We start from the raw sequence: 14,769 nt of genomic DNA, 5'->3' as shown, positions 1-14,769 counted from the left end.
TTCTGTGGGGGTGTGGTACTTCCCCGGTGCGAGCTGGCCCAATTCGTGCCGAAGCGTGCTCGACTACCACATTCAGATGAGATATTACATCATAATTAATAATACTCATATATCATACTTAGTTAAGTTTAACGGTCTATTATTGACAATCGAACGAAAACGTGTCTGTCTTCTCCTTCTAGTTTTTCTTTCAAGTCGTCAAGTCTAACTCCGAGGCAGGAAAAATGTTCAATGAAACCTTAAAGTTAAAATAAACCTATTGAAATAAAAATGTTGTAAAGTATGCCAATATTTCCATCTAATTAATATTGGATAAGCATCGATTGCCGAAACCTTGTGTAAAGCAACACGATAAAAGTGCTAATAAAAAATGCGAAGAAGGTCGCAATCACCGTTGTGATTTACTCAACCAATAATAATAAATACGTAGCTATTCAAATATTTCCCAAACGTGTATTACGAGGAATATTTCGCAATCGCTAACTATCGCGCATTCATCTAACACATTCGCATTTGCCAATCGGCCCGTCACGAACCTAATTGGATCTCGCTTTTTGATGTAGATACTAGACGCTCGTCCCGGCTTCGCCCGGAGATCAAGATTCCTGTTTTATCCTATGGGAGTATTTAATCGGGATAACAAGTATCCTATCACCCAAGTCAGCTCGCACCCTAACTGTATACCAAATTTCATCAAAATCCGTTCAGCAGTTTCAGTATGACTGACGGACAACATCGAAACACCAAAACAAAATTTCACATTTATAATATTATTGTGATTGTACAAGGATATCCCATGCAAGTAATTAGTCAATGGCGGGAATTCCTGAGAGCAAGCACACAGTCGTCCGATACGCGTGAGTCAGCGGCCAGGCGCGGGACGCTCGCTGCATGCGAAGTAATGGATTCAACGAAATGCTAACTTGCCACATTTAACCTAATTACCCTCCAACACGACATTAGCTAACCCCTTGACAATACATTTAATTTCACATTTTTGAAACACATATAAGGCAAAAAATACTTACTAATAGAAACATATTATTCGACTGCGTGTGAAGTGCACGAACTCTACAACAGTGCTGTATTCCATTGAAAATGAAATAATTTTTTAAATCGATCCAGTAGTTCCAGCGATCAGAGCGTTCAAACAAACATACTATTAAAAATTTACATTGTACAAGGGCAGAATTTATCAAAATCCTTTCTCAGTGGATGCCTAGGTCACAATATCTATTTGTATGTCGGTTAAATATATTAAAATTATCAGCATAATGTGACGAGCTGATACTATATACTATCACTGCTCCAAATATCTCGATTCCAGTTAAACTTGCTTATACATAAAAGACCAGTCATAGTACAGTAGCTACTTCGGTACAGCTGTAGAGCGGCCGGTTGTGTAGTCAAGTTTCGTGTAGGGTTTAATATTACAAGTCCATGCTCCTTCAGAGATGCATCAGGAAGACAATCGCAGACTAAATAAACTAGAGCAAATAGACGTCACTTGTGAAAATCTAAGTTATTAAGGGCAAAGCCGCGGGCGGAAATTAGTAATTCATAAATCCGTATGATAATGGGCTTCTTGTAAAAACCGCATCGAATGAATAATGAAATGATCGGTTTCAACATACCTACCTGCATCCCGAAACCGCAGGTATATGAATTATAAAACCCGCACTCGCATACATGGGTCATTCAACCAAATATACTCTTAGAGGTGCAAAATAACTCCGGATTAGTTCTGTTTAGCAGCGAAACATCGATCAGAGTGAGGTGGGGGTGAGCCTATGGTCCAAAGTAATGTTTCCATGCAAATGTAAATGCTATTTAATAATAATTCACGTTCCTTTATACGTTATATTATTTTGTTACCAATGTGGTCACACAATTGTATGTACACTCTGTATACATTCATTGTTCGTAACACTTTTTTTTTCTCTTTAAATATACAACCTTATTGCAATGGCGTTAATTTGATATAAAATATTTTTTGCCCACGTAAGGCTCGTTGTCTCTAGTAACAAGAAAGTGATGTTGGCGAGCGCCAAAGCTGTAGCTATTGAAAGGCTGTATTGCATCTCGCGGTGTGCTCAGGGTAATTGTCCGTCGGCAGTCGGCACCGTCGACAGGTACGCGGGGTCAAGGCCCTGCCTCTAACGGCGCCCGCACACACGCGCGCGCGTACGCACACGCCCCACGGCCGTGTGCCGGCTGCCGACCTTCACGGGCGAGCCCGTTGCCGCTGCTCCTGCCCATCTCCGGGATACTTGATACTTGAGGCTATTACAATTGACTGTATTGAGTGACCGACCGCAACCTTTCAATGATAATATAAGCTATTGTTCTTCTCTGCTTCCCTGTACGAACGAGCGACCTAGACGTTGCTCGCTCTCAGGCAAAGCGGGCTAGCTAGGGAAACTTGCCGTATTTTACCTTGGACCAGAAGAAGCAGAAGAAAACCCAATATAAAACGTACACGTAACGTAACGTTTGAGTTCAAAGTCAGTCTTTATGTATGATTATTAAAATTTGTGAAAGTGCATATCATCTAAATATTACTAAACCATTCATTCTGAGAATAGTTTCTGCTGAGAAAACCAAGGCCTACAAACAAATTTGTTTTTAGGAATATCGATCGCCATTTTTCGTTTCAATAGTCTATAGAACAATATTGTTGTTTCTCTAGACATTTTAATTTCCCAAACAATTTAAACATAACAAGGCCATATCAATAAATCGTTTGAGAACATCATCCAGTTTAAAGCTTTCGCTTTTAACAAAATGTGTAGATTGCCCACTGCACCCCACGAACTACGCGATATCACAGCTAGCTTGGTACACCCGACGCCACCTGCATGCTATGTTTACTAATATTGCTGCTACACTGCGCGGTGTCAGTCGACGCACATTTATTCATGAATTGATGCTGATTTTGTTTCTATACATACCTAAGGGATAAATTAGATAAAGGCTACCACTAGCCCAGTGACGAGGACCTCGGATTTCTCAATTTATCTGCGCATGTGGATAACATCACCACAAAACAAAACGGTGAAGTGATCATCGTGAGGAAACCGACATGTCTAGTAATCAAAAGCTCGACGACATGTCACATCTGCCAATCGGCACTTGGCAGCCAGGTTCAGGCCATAGTCCAGCATGATTATGGCCTGAACCCGGCATGAAAGCCTGTGCCAGCAGTGGGAACATGAATGGCTTGATAACGAAGATTATGATCATGTTGTTGATAACATATGGATATAACTGTTTAACTTTTTCGAGAACTACTAAAATAATTTATTGATTGCTATAAGTGAGCCAAGTAATGCTCGCTCACGGCCCGCCAAAACGAAATTATATGCGTGCGATTATCATAATATTGATTAAACATTACCGTTAGACATGTACTTAGTACGAATTGAGTCTTCTAAGATTAAAGTAAGATTTAAAACAGGAAAATAATACTCAAATTATTTTCAGTGTACTAATTGGAATAAATGCATTGATATAGTAGTATAGTACAATAACTACAACTCACTCACTGACGTGCTTAAAGTGTTAGAGGCAAAATTCTTGCAACGCGTGACGACTAACGAGTGAAAATCATCTGCAATAGAATTACATTTGACAATCGGTTACGCGATAGGCGTAACATGTAACACTAACTCATAGGAGGCCTGTGACCCATCAGTAGGAACATAGATTGGCTGATGATGATGATGATAATGAATTATTATTTACTGTAAACAGCAATTTATCCTCCTCCGCGAAATTTTGCTTGAAATTGAATGAATAACTGCAGAATAGATCGAAAAATAGATTTGTAATTCACGAATATTTGTTAACTTCCATGAATAGTATAAATCATGTCTTTCGTATGCGATGAACAGATTTAAAACGCAATAAATCTACTATCAATCAATAAATTTTAATTGGCATTATCGTTCAATTGTTTCTAAACACTATCAAATGATAGCAAATATAATAAACGGAGATTTTTAACAGAGGAAACATTAAGCGCACGTAACAGTTTCATATTTAATTGATTATTACGATAAGCTATTCCGAGGCCAATAGCGCGCTATCCGCTGGATTATCTACGCCATAAAACTGGTCATCAGTTTAAAGCTTTTTATATAGCTCATGTATATTGGCATCGCCAACTGGTAGTGGGTACTTGACCATAAACTTCGCAATCTATATTGTAAGGACGGGACTCGGGTGACAATAATAAGACAGATGTTTATACTCGAAGTTCTGATTGATTACTGCCGATATTTATTGACCACTATTATATATTAAACTTAACATACCACGCTACAATATATTATTTTTATTGTTATTGGAATGGCGCGCTCTTTGCCGAACCCACGACCCCACGGGTTATCGGTCTCGCGTTAGCCCCTAGCTCCACTTTTATTCAATTTTGAATGTAATTGCAATTGAATAAAATTTAACTAGTTAACGGATTTATACGTATTATGGAAATATATAAAACTCTAAAGTTTCAAAACGTTTCAATTATGAAATGATTGTATTGTCACCGATCCTTGGTACGGATATAAAGTTTGATCTCATTCTATCTGTGGGTCAAAATAGAGTCTAAAGGAGTCCTTTCCAAACAAACAAATATACGGGTGGAGCTAATAAAAGCACATTAATAAGGTCCAGCCTTAACCTAAAAAAAAATTCGAAACAATGATTTTCAAAGTGACCTTTGTCTCCGACAATTTGACGCAAATAAGTGGTCCTATCCCACATCGTTGATCGTTTGACTAAAGCTTCGTCACTAACCACACTACCCATGCCATTATGCATTACAGCCAAAGCCAAGCCAACACACAAAGCAGGATCTACGAATAATATCTCTTATGAAAAGGGACACATTTTTTAAAACATTCTTTGGATATATTGTGGTAGCTAATTTTTGTTTACAATATTCAATAGTTTTTGATATTGGAAATTATTTCGGACATTACAAATTGGGACTTAAAAGTGAAAAACCGGGGTTTGAAAAGTCGAGCGTGCAAAAAAGATAAATAGATTACTGAATTTATCTGCATATTGTTCACATCAGCACTGCTAGAAACAGAGAAGGAAAACATCGTTACGGAAACCGGAAACCAGAAACCGACATGTCGGAGAACGAAAATGTAAAGTACACGTGAGATCTGCCCATTGGCAACTCGGTTTGGTTTTTGTTCCTTCGCTTGTTGTTTCATTTATGAATAACGATTTTTATTGTAGCATTAGCCTAGTGTGGGTGCTGTGTGTGATCATGTTTGGATAATTGTGTTGAAGCCAAGTGAGTGAGAGTGCAGCGTGCACCCAAATGTATTGCGTTGTACACAATCTTGTGGTTTCTAATTAATATATTTTCATTTCATTAAATGCTAATAAAATAATTGTTTTGTACGCATTTTCAACTGTTACATATTAGTTTGAATGCCTGTTGAGTCCTCCAATGTTTACCCTAGTCGAAGCAAAGCGTGTCAATTGGCTGTCGGGAAAATGTTGCGAATTATTATCATTTAACTTATTATTACCTAAATTTATCATTAGTCATTGGGAATTGATTGAAAATATAATATTTAGAAGCTTCAACAAGAATTTTTAACTTCTTGAAAGTACAGGGCAAAAATTAATGTATTATGATAATTAGTTAATTAATATTAAAAATTAATACGAAACTAAATCGGTAAACATGACGTAAAAGTGGTCCTTGTGACGCGGGACGCGGTAGAGCGCATGCCACGACCAAACCTCGACCGACAACAAACCACTCTTTAAGTATATTCATAATGGCTTCCTGTTTCAAAGCCTTTATAAGTACGCATTTAGAACAAATTAAATGTGTTATTTCAATATACTCGTATTGTACAATTAAAAAGATATTTTTGTATGTTACTAATTAAGTATCGCTTATTAGACCTTGTGTTAGACCGCATCAAAGTTTTAAATGATATTTGTATAAAGCTACCTATCATGCAATTGAAACGTGTTTTTTCTCAGTTAATGTTTATACGAGAGCCTCTGCGCGCCTCACGACGGCGGCTGTCGCAATTATGCTAATTTCCTGTGCACTCGGCCGGACATGCGCAGTGCACCCCGCGCCCTAGCCGCCGCTCCCGCCTCCACGCTACACGCTACACGCTAATTAACGCATTGTTGTCACAGGGCACGTTGCGTAATTGCCGACCCGGATGGAAATTAAAATTATCCTTAATTAATGTACGATTTCTTTTAAGATACGCCTGCAGAAATTTAGAAAAAATGGCCGGAACACGAATGTCCGGATTGTCGTGATCGCAAATAATTTATCGCAGTCTTTTATGAATGAGAGAGAGACACTATACAAATGGATACACTATTAGGAGTCACATAATATTATGTAATCTAATTTAAAATTCAATACTTCACATGTTGAATGATGATGTCCTTCTGCGGTGAGGTTACGTGAAACGAGATCAACAATCAGTCTCACGTAGAACCACATCATTGAGTCAAGCTACAAAGTCGAAGCTTAGGAGTTAGAACTAACTCATCAGTGCACTTGTAAGAAATTCAAGTTTTATGCGTTCATGCAGTGACAACTTCTAGCCGATCTAGTTGCCAGTCGGCTATTATTAGACGCCCACGGAACACTTAGCTCTCCTTGAACTTAGCTATTTATAAACTCAGTATAAGTGTCCCACACTGAACTTTTCTAAAGGCTAACGAATGTCCATCGTCATCAGTGACCGTTAAGAGTATAGACCGATGAATAATGTTTTCTTACTTAGATTGACTCAAGGTAATTACTCAAGTATTTCCTATTCATGTAAGCTTGCAACAAGACGATTAACGAGAAAGGGATCGCACAGCAATCAAACGCAGTTTCACGCCAAAATTTATGGCGCCAAATACATATCAAAAAATTATATTATATATTCATCTCCAATCTTGAGATGTCTTCAAATCTTGTATGTCGAACCAATTCTTATGTCAATGGCGGATATTGCACGCGAGGAGGTAGAAATACAGGTAAAGCACGATTTGTTACCAGAGATACATCATTCAAATATACATAATATGTGTCGCCGTATGCAGAACCGTTAGATTATAATCTAACTTCAGATCCAACGCATTCACATCGACAGATAATAATGTACCGAAAAGTAACGCAATAAATTGTGAGAATGTTATAAACGTATTTAGTTACAACTAGTTTAAACTACGGACGCTTTAGATACCAGAAAATACCATATTTTACTGAACAAAACGGTCTTTTACATTATTATTTAGTCATACTTGTTATTTAAATTTGTTTTTATCACAATGATCAATATTTTAAACCGACTATACAAAATCTTTAACATTGCTTTTAGTAAAATAGGGAGGAGCGACTGTATCAGTTTAAAACGTACCCGTACGTTTACACTCACATGACGAATGCTGAAGCTATTTGCTACGCAGTATTTTCTTAATAAACTCAAAAGTGGGGTTCATTTCCCGCCGCGCGAGGGAACCTTCACAAGGTCGTCGATCAGCCCGCTCTGCGACTTGCGACTTGCGAACCGGTTGATAAGCTCTATCTGTCACTCTCCCAAATTTCGCCGCAGGTTGGCCACATGACCACAGCAATAAATGGTAGATCGCGATCGTTGTCTTTTGAATTTCTACTTAAGTCCATATTGAAAGTAGATGTGTTATATGCAAACCATTCATAAGAAATGCTAATAAAATAACAAATAACAGAAAATTAAATATTTGTGTTGCCACATGAAGGCAAACTAAAACTAGCAAGTTACAACGCAGACTGGAGATAAGTAACAGGGAGGTAACAAACGACAAGCGAAATTGTTATTTTTATGCTAAAGAGTGCAACTGAGCTGGCGGTTCGCCTGATGGTAAGCGATCACCACAGCCCATGAACATTCGCAGAGGTAGAACCTATTATAATTTGCTGCCCGCTTTTAGGAGGTAAAGGATATAAGATAAGGACTAAGGATGGGAAAAAAAGGAATGTACTGGGAAGGGTGAGGAAGAGAAGGGGCCTGTCGGAAAAAAGAAAAAAACTATTGAATTCTTCTAGATACAATCTATTTCTAATAACAAATAAAATCTTAAGTGTAACTCACCAGACATTTTTTTTTTGCAAGGCACCCAAGTTACAATTATAAACAAATGTTGGTACATTTATTGATAATGAGAGTAAAAATACAAGCGTGATAAAAGTGTGACCTCTGGCTACATAATGAGCTGTGGTTATCCAATATTTTGACCAAACTGCTGATCAAATTCACTGCGACCACATTATTGTGAAAAATAATTTAAAAAATGTTAATTGGATAAATCCAATTAGTGCATTAATATTAATTATTTTTATCTTTCAATAATTAATGATAACAAGTTTTATCATAAACAATACTTGAATCAATAGCAATCACGGGTTACATGCGAGCAACATGAATTATCTGCTCTATTAATAGTTTATTATTCCAAGAACAAGTATGGCAGGGAAGTTTTATTTTTATCTGATCTGGTTGGGGAATTCACATTTATATACCTAAATTCAACCACTTCAAATTATCTTTATATGATTTGTAAGTTACAAATGTGGTGATAGTTTTAAAATAGGTTCAAGTAATTTTGTTCATTACATTATCAATTTTCTTTTTTTGTAGATTTTAATTATGTATCTACATACAATCTGTCTCCAATATGACAATATTTTGTTATCAAATTGCTTCAGAATACAGTCACAGAAGTGAAACAACTTGATACAGACAAGAAGTACAAATGGCAAATGTAGAATTTAATTAGCTCACTCTGTGCATTGAGTCTTGTTAGCCAACACGTCTGAGAAATAAAAGAGATAGGAATCAAACCAAAGAGACAAAACCAATTTCATGTAATGTGTTCCATGTTTGCCATACTGTTTCAAATGAAGTTGATCAGTCTGAGCTGGCGAGCACCTGCTTCCTGGGAACAGCCACTCTCAAACCTTAGCAATTTTCAGTCATATTTAAGTAATAATGGAATTTGTTAATGTATAAAAATTCATCTTCATTCGTCAAATTCATCATCATCATCCTGGACATACCTGTTTCCTCACAGTGTTTTTTTTTGCACCATTTGAGCAGTGGTGATGTTATACACATGAGCAGATAAATTGATATATCAATAAATTTCTTGCATGCTCGTCCAGTCTTAAACCCAAACTTATCAATTTAAATTCCGAGGTCCTTACCACTAAGCCACTGAATTTAAAAGAAACAAAACTTTGCTTATCATAGCTTGTTTATGAGAAAAGAAAAGAATATATATAAGGGTAATTTTGAAAACGATTACATTAAATTAACGTTGTTTTTTCTCAATGTAATAAAAAATCAATAGAATTATTATAAAATTCAATGACAGATAATACCTGATCTTAATTAGTGAGACATATTAATTACATTTGAAGAATAAATAAATGAATGCAATGCTTGATTGAGTACAAATATAGTAGAGTCTCCTTAAGTATTGATGAGCTTAGGTATTAAATATATACCTATAATAGTTAGATAGTGTGTGATTGTTGACTCATACCAAGTTATAAGTAGTACACACACTGTAATTAACAAATAATTATGGGATAAAAAACTTGTTAAATGCCATAGTAAGGAAAAAAGTTAAAAAACCTCCACAGCAAATAAGGAGCTTTAGATTCAACGTGATATACTTTACAATGAAAAGCGACAACAAAATTTTATCATTGAAGTCTTTTCAAAACAAATTCTCCACCACATTTTTGTTGAAATGTATGACTTTGCTGTTTAGCAAAGAAAAAACCTTCAAATTTTATTGAAATAATGTTATTTTACTTACCATAACTGCTTTATGTAGAGTCGACGCGAAAGGCCAGGAAGTCAGCGACGGCCAATACAGAATCAGAGTGGACTATGGAAGTCAGTTCCTCAATAGTGCCTAATTTGAATCGCTTTAGGCATTCGAAATTGCTTTAAAATACTTGTCACATCTCATAACGAGCACTAATTCACAGAGGGCATGATATTTCTTATATGAATAAATTTCTCTTCTGTTAGCAATACAACCTTCCGCCCACCCTGATTGTAAAACACTACAATCTACATTTGACACATGACTGATGACACTTGACAATCTACCTCAACTCTTGACAGATGAAACTTATAGTGTGTCAATTTCATCAATTTGTTGACAGCAAAGAGAAGTATAATACCAACTTGACAGCCTGAGTTGTCGTTGGCTCGTTGGTATAGCAGGATTTTCTAATATTTTTCGCTATAATATTTCACTCAGCTGAATACGAAATATCAGCTTTAATTATATTTTAATGTACCAATTGCATTTAACAACAAATGAAAAATCCTACTCCTACTATCCAAATTCCTAATCCTAATCCTACTAATATTATAAATGCGAAAGTTTGTAAGGATGTGTGTGTTTGTTGCACTTTCACGCGAAAACTTCTGAACCGATAGCAATGAAATTTGGTACACAGCCAGCTGGACAAATGGAATAACATATAGGCATCTTTTTATTTCAAAATTCCCACGGGACGCAGACTTATGCGGGTAAAACCGCGGGGCGCAGCTATTATTATAAATGCGAAAGTTTGTAAGAATGTGCGTGTGTTTGTTACTCTTTGACGCAAAAACTACAGACCATATATTGTGGGAGTCGAGCACGCTTCGGCACGAATTGGGCCAGCTCGCACCGGGGAAGTACCACACCCCCACAGAAAACCGGCGTGAAATAGTGGCATGCCACTGTGTTTCGTACGGTGAGTGGGGGAGCCGGAGGCCCGTTTCCTTTTCCTCACCCGTCCTAGTCCGTTCCTTCTTTCCAGTCGTTAATCCTTTCCTTTTCCCTTACCCCATAAAAGCGGGCAGCGCATTCGCAGAGGTACTACCTTTGCGAATGTTTATGGGCGGTGGTGATCGCTTACCATCAGGCGAACCACCAGCTCAGCTGCCCGCTATGACATAAAAAAAAAAAAAAAAAAAAAATATCGAGAACTCAGAGATAGAGGAGTAAAGTTCTAAGCAAAGTGGGAACAATTTAGAAAAGTTCATTTTAATTATTTATATTTTAATAGAACTATTGTAGAAATAGTGTAATATTCTACTGCAGCTTCGCTCGCATGGAATATAAATCCTAATAATAGCCTTCCTCAATAAATGGGCTATCTAGCACTGAAAGAATTTTTCGAACCGGACCAGTAGTTCTTGAGATTAGTGCGTTCAAACAAACAAACAACAAACTCTTCAGCTTTATAATATTATTAGTATAGAATAGACGCTTGTCCCCACTCCGCCCGGATATCAAGAGTCCTGTTTTATCCCAAGGAAGCATTTAATCGGGATATGTAAAGTATCCTATCACCCAAGTAGCTCATATCCTGTCTGTATACCTAATTTAATCCGTTCAGTAGTTTCAGCGTGTTTGACGGACAAACATCCAAACAAACAAACTTTCACATTTATAATATTAGTGTGATTACAGATTTGCCTTACAAATTATGGTTGCCAAACATGGCCTTCTACAAACTGTATTGAGTATACTAAATTAAATTAAGATAAAATAATATAAGAATCACTATAATATAAAAAGGCACTAAAGCTCAAAATTAAGTTAGGTGTATGTAAATTGAAGTGGAAATGGGCTGGTCATCTCGGTATTCTCTCCTCCAATTCATAATTGCTTGCAGACGACCAAAAACTTGATCGAGTATTGATGTCAAAAATTCTGCAAGTACCCTATGCTTCCGTCAGAGTGTATCACAACATATTATTAAACAAGCTAGAAATGTAAGGTATACGTTGTGTTGTCTTGGAGAGGTTTCGCATTTACCTAGAATATAGGAAACATATTATATACAATTGCAACGAGTATAGAGTACATCAAGGTTCTGTATTGGGGCCACTTCTGTTTATAATTTATATTAATCTTATACCTTTAAACGAGCAATTCTTGTATATATAATAGCTGCACCCGGCAAACGCTGTTCTGCCTTACTCTGATCATTTAGAGGTATGAAAAACAGATGTTAGCCGATTCTCAAACATACCCGATATGCACACAAAATTTCATAAGAATCGGTCAAGCCGTTTCGGAGGAGTATGGCAACGAAAACTGTGACACGAGAATTTTATATATTAGATATATATATATATAATTGGAATCTCGGAATCGGCTCCAACGATTTTCATGAAATTTAGTATATAGGGGGTTTCGGGGGCGATAAATCGATCTAGCTAGGATTTTTTTTTAGAAAATGTCATATTCGTGTTTTTTTTCTCCTGACATCTATTGGTGAATAATAATACTATTTTGCTTCGTAGATAGCTGGACAACTGAAATAACACATAGGCACTTTTTATACCGATATTCCTACGGGATACGGTTACGCAGCACGCTTATGCGGTTTCAACCGCGGGTCACAGCTAGTGTTAATTTAACTGATAACAAGATAATCTTATTTGCTGACGAAAAAACCCATAACCTTTAAAACTGCATTAATAATCTCAAATATATTAATAAATTATAATAATATGTTCTGTTTAATTCATTGGTTGACCATGAATAACCTCAATTTTATTTAAATAACTTTATTTAATTCTTAAATAAAACTAGATCTGACTTAAAACTAGAACATTAAAAATATAATATAAATAAAACTCACTAAATACCTAGATGTAAAAATAGACATCAATTTAAATTGAACTTCGCACATTGGAAAAATATGTAATAGAATTTATAAGCTTGTATATTATGTACGCAGACGCCTCTGTAAAATAGCTGACACAAAAACTGCAATAGCAGTTTATCACGCATATGAGTACATAGTTAATTTTATGACATGGTTTATAGTGTGGGGAAATATGAACAAAACTTTATATTAGAAAAACGCATCCGCGCTGTGTATGGAGTAGGGTCTTATGAATCATTCAACTGCTTTTTAAAATCGATGTTAACCTTGCCGTGCCTTTATATATTTGAATTTTGCAAACTTGTTAAAAATGATCAAATATTATTTCAATTAGACAGTAAACATTTGGAAACAAAACTCTACATGTGGCTAGTAAATAAAAAAAAAAATATAATGTTAATAATTTTTTTAGATGAAAAAATATTAATTGTGACATGTACTCGTATTATACAATAAAAATAATTTGACATAAAATGATGAATCAATTTGAATGTATGTTTCGTTACCGTATAATTTGATCGTGGTTTATTATCGATGTTTGGCATAGAGAATGCAATCAAAGGTTGTCAAAGTGTTTGCAACTGTCATGCACCACGACATTGTACTATTTATATTTGTATTTGACTATTCTGCCTTCGACCGGGCCGCTCAATCGGCTGTGCGCGAACGCCGACCCTTGAAACACGTGAATATCATCGAATTCTGCAGCATCTCTAAAGGTACGTGGTGCATTGTTTGCTGCTCTCTATTCTGAACATCGATGTATTTTTGTGATAACGAAATAGTCCCAATGTAGTAGAAGCCACCCGCTATTTCGGCTTGTTGAAATGCTACATTATTTCTGGTGTCGAAACCTGGGATTTTCGCGTATCAATAATTATATTCAGAAGTTTATGGTATTACTCGTCACACGTACATCATAATCTAAAATCAAATTTAATTCCGTCCGTATTAAGTTCTTTGTTTAGCAAAGAATATGATTATAAGATCTATTTAAGCAAACATTTTATGCATGCTGAATTTAAATCGGCTTAAAATGATTTCATATTCTAAAACTATATATTTTTCTAAAGTACATGTCAAAAGTTTCACTTCAAAGTCATTCACGTTACAATTTAGTCTAACTACACAACTGATATTAAAAAGTAATATTAAGTGAAATTATAATATAAAATAATTTTATTTAATTTTATATTATCGCGAATATAATTATAAAATAAAATTGTTTACGAGAGTAATTTGAAAATCGAACGTCGAATGTCCTAACGAACCGCGCAGCCCATCAGCATACATAACGTTTTGTTATTGCAAGTTATAATGCGACATAAATATTTATTCACATCGTTTCACGTTTTATTGATTCATTTTATTTTATTATTTGAAAAATTACATAGAAGATAAACATTGTTATTCAATTATTTGTTTTTAAACGTTTCTACATTTTGTTTATTCGGTATTTAAATTTAAAATATATAACAAGATGTCTTTATTAAGTAAACATACAACTCGGAAGTTAGGTTCTTTGTAAAGACTATAACCTAAATCGTTAGATAAATATCATACAACTCAGGACTTATCGACTTTGTGTACAAGACGTTCTATATCGTTTAAAAGATTAATTATCGAAGCTGTTAGAAAAAGGTAATGCAGTTTTGAGTGATCGTTCCCTATACGATCTATTTTTTAACGTATCATCAGGAAATTAAACAAAACTCGATTAGACGGACGATAATGAAAAAGATATTCAGGATCATTAAGAAGATTTATATTTTCAGGTACAGTCTATTTATAGGAGTTTACCTAAACATGATAACTAATTCGGTTAACTTAACATGAATTCATCGAATATTCGTTTACCCAAAATTGCCGCAGGCACTGGCCTGATATTTATGATATGTTTAGTTCTTTAAAACATAAAACAGCGTCAGTTCAGACATGGAAAGGTTCCATTATTTAATTTCTTCTCTTAGAGTTGGGTTAGGTTAGGTTTTGGGTTAGGTTAGGTTTTGGGTTAGGTTAGGTTTTGGGTTAGGTTAGGTTTTGGGTTA

The 14,769-nt window shown here is 35.6% G+C and overlaps 1 protein-coding gene across 1 annotated transcript in view; it reads right to left on the bottom strand.

Moving 5' to 3' along the window:
* Nucleotides 1-10,121, bottom strand: part of LOC119836779 (beta-1,3-galactosyltransferase 5-like) — a 16,651-nt gene extending 6,530 nt beyond the window's left edge. Inside the window, exon 1 of the mRNA XM_038362243.1 lies at nt 9,856-10,121. The gene's annotated coding sequence lies outside the window, so the exon portion shown is untranslated. The remainder of the gene's footprint in view (nt 1-9,855) is intronic.
* Between the last annotated feature and the right edge of the window lie 4,648 nt (nt 10,122-14,769).

Source organism: Zerene cesonia, chromosome 25 (assembly GCF_012273895.1).
Source record: "Zerene cesonia ecotype Mississippi chromosome 25, Zerene_cesonia_1.1, whole genome shotgun sequence".
NCBI classification, from domain to species: domain Eukaryota; kingdom Metazoa; phylum Arthropoda; class Insecta; order Lepidoptera; family Pieridae; genus Zerene; species Zerene cesonia.
The sequence above is the reverse complement of the archived record's forward strand: the minus strand, read 5'-3'. Positions and strand labels throughout refer to the sequence as shown.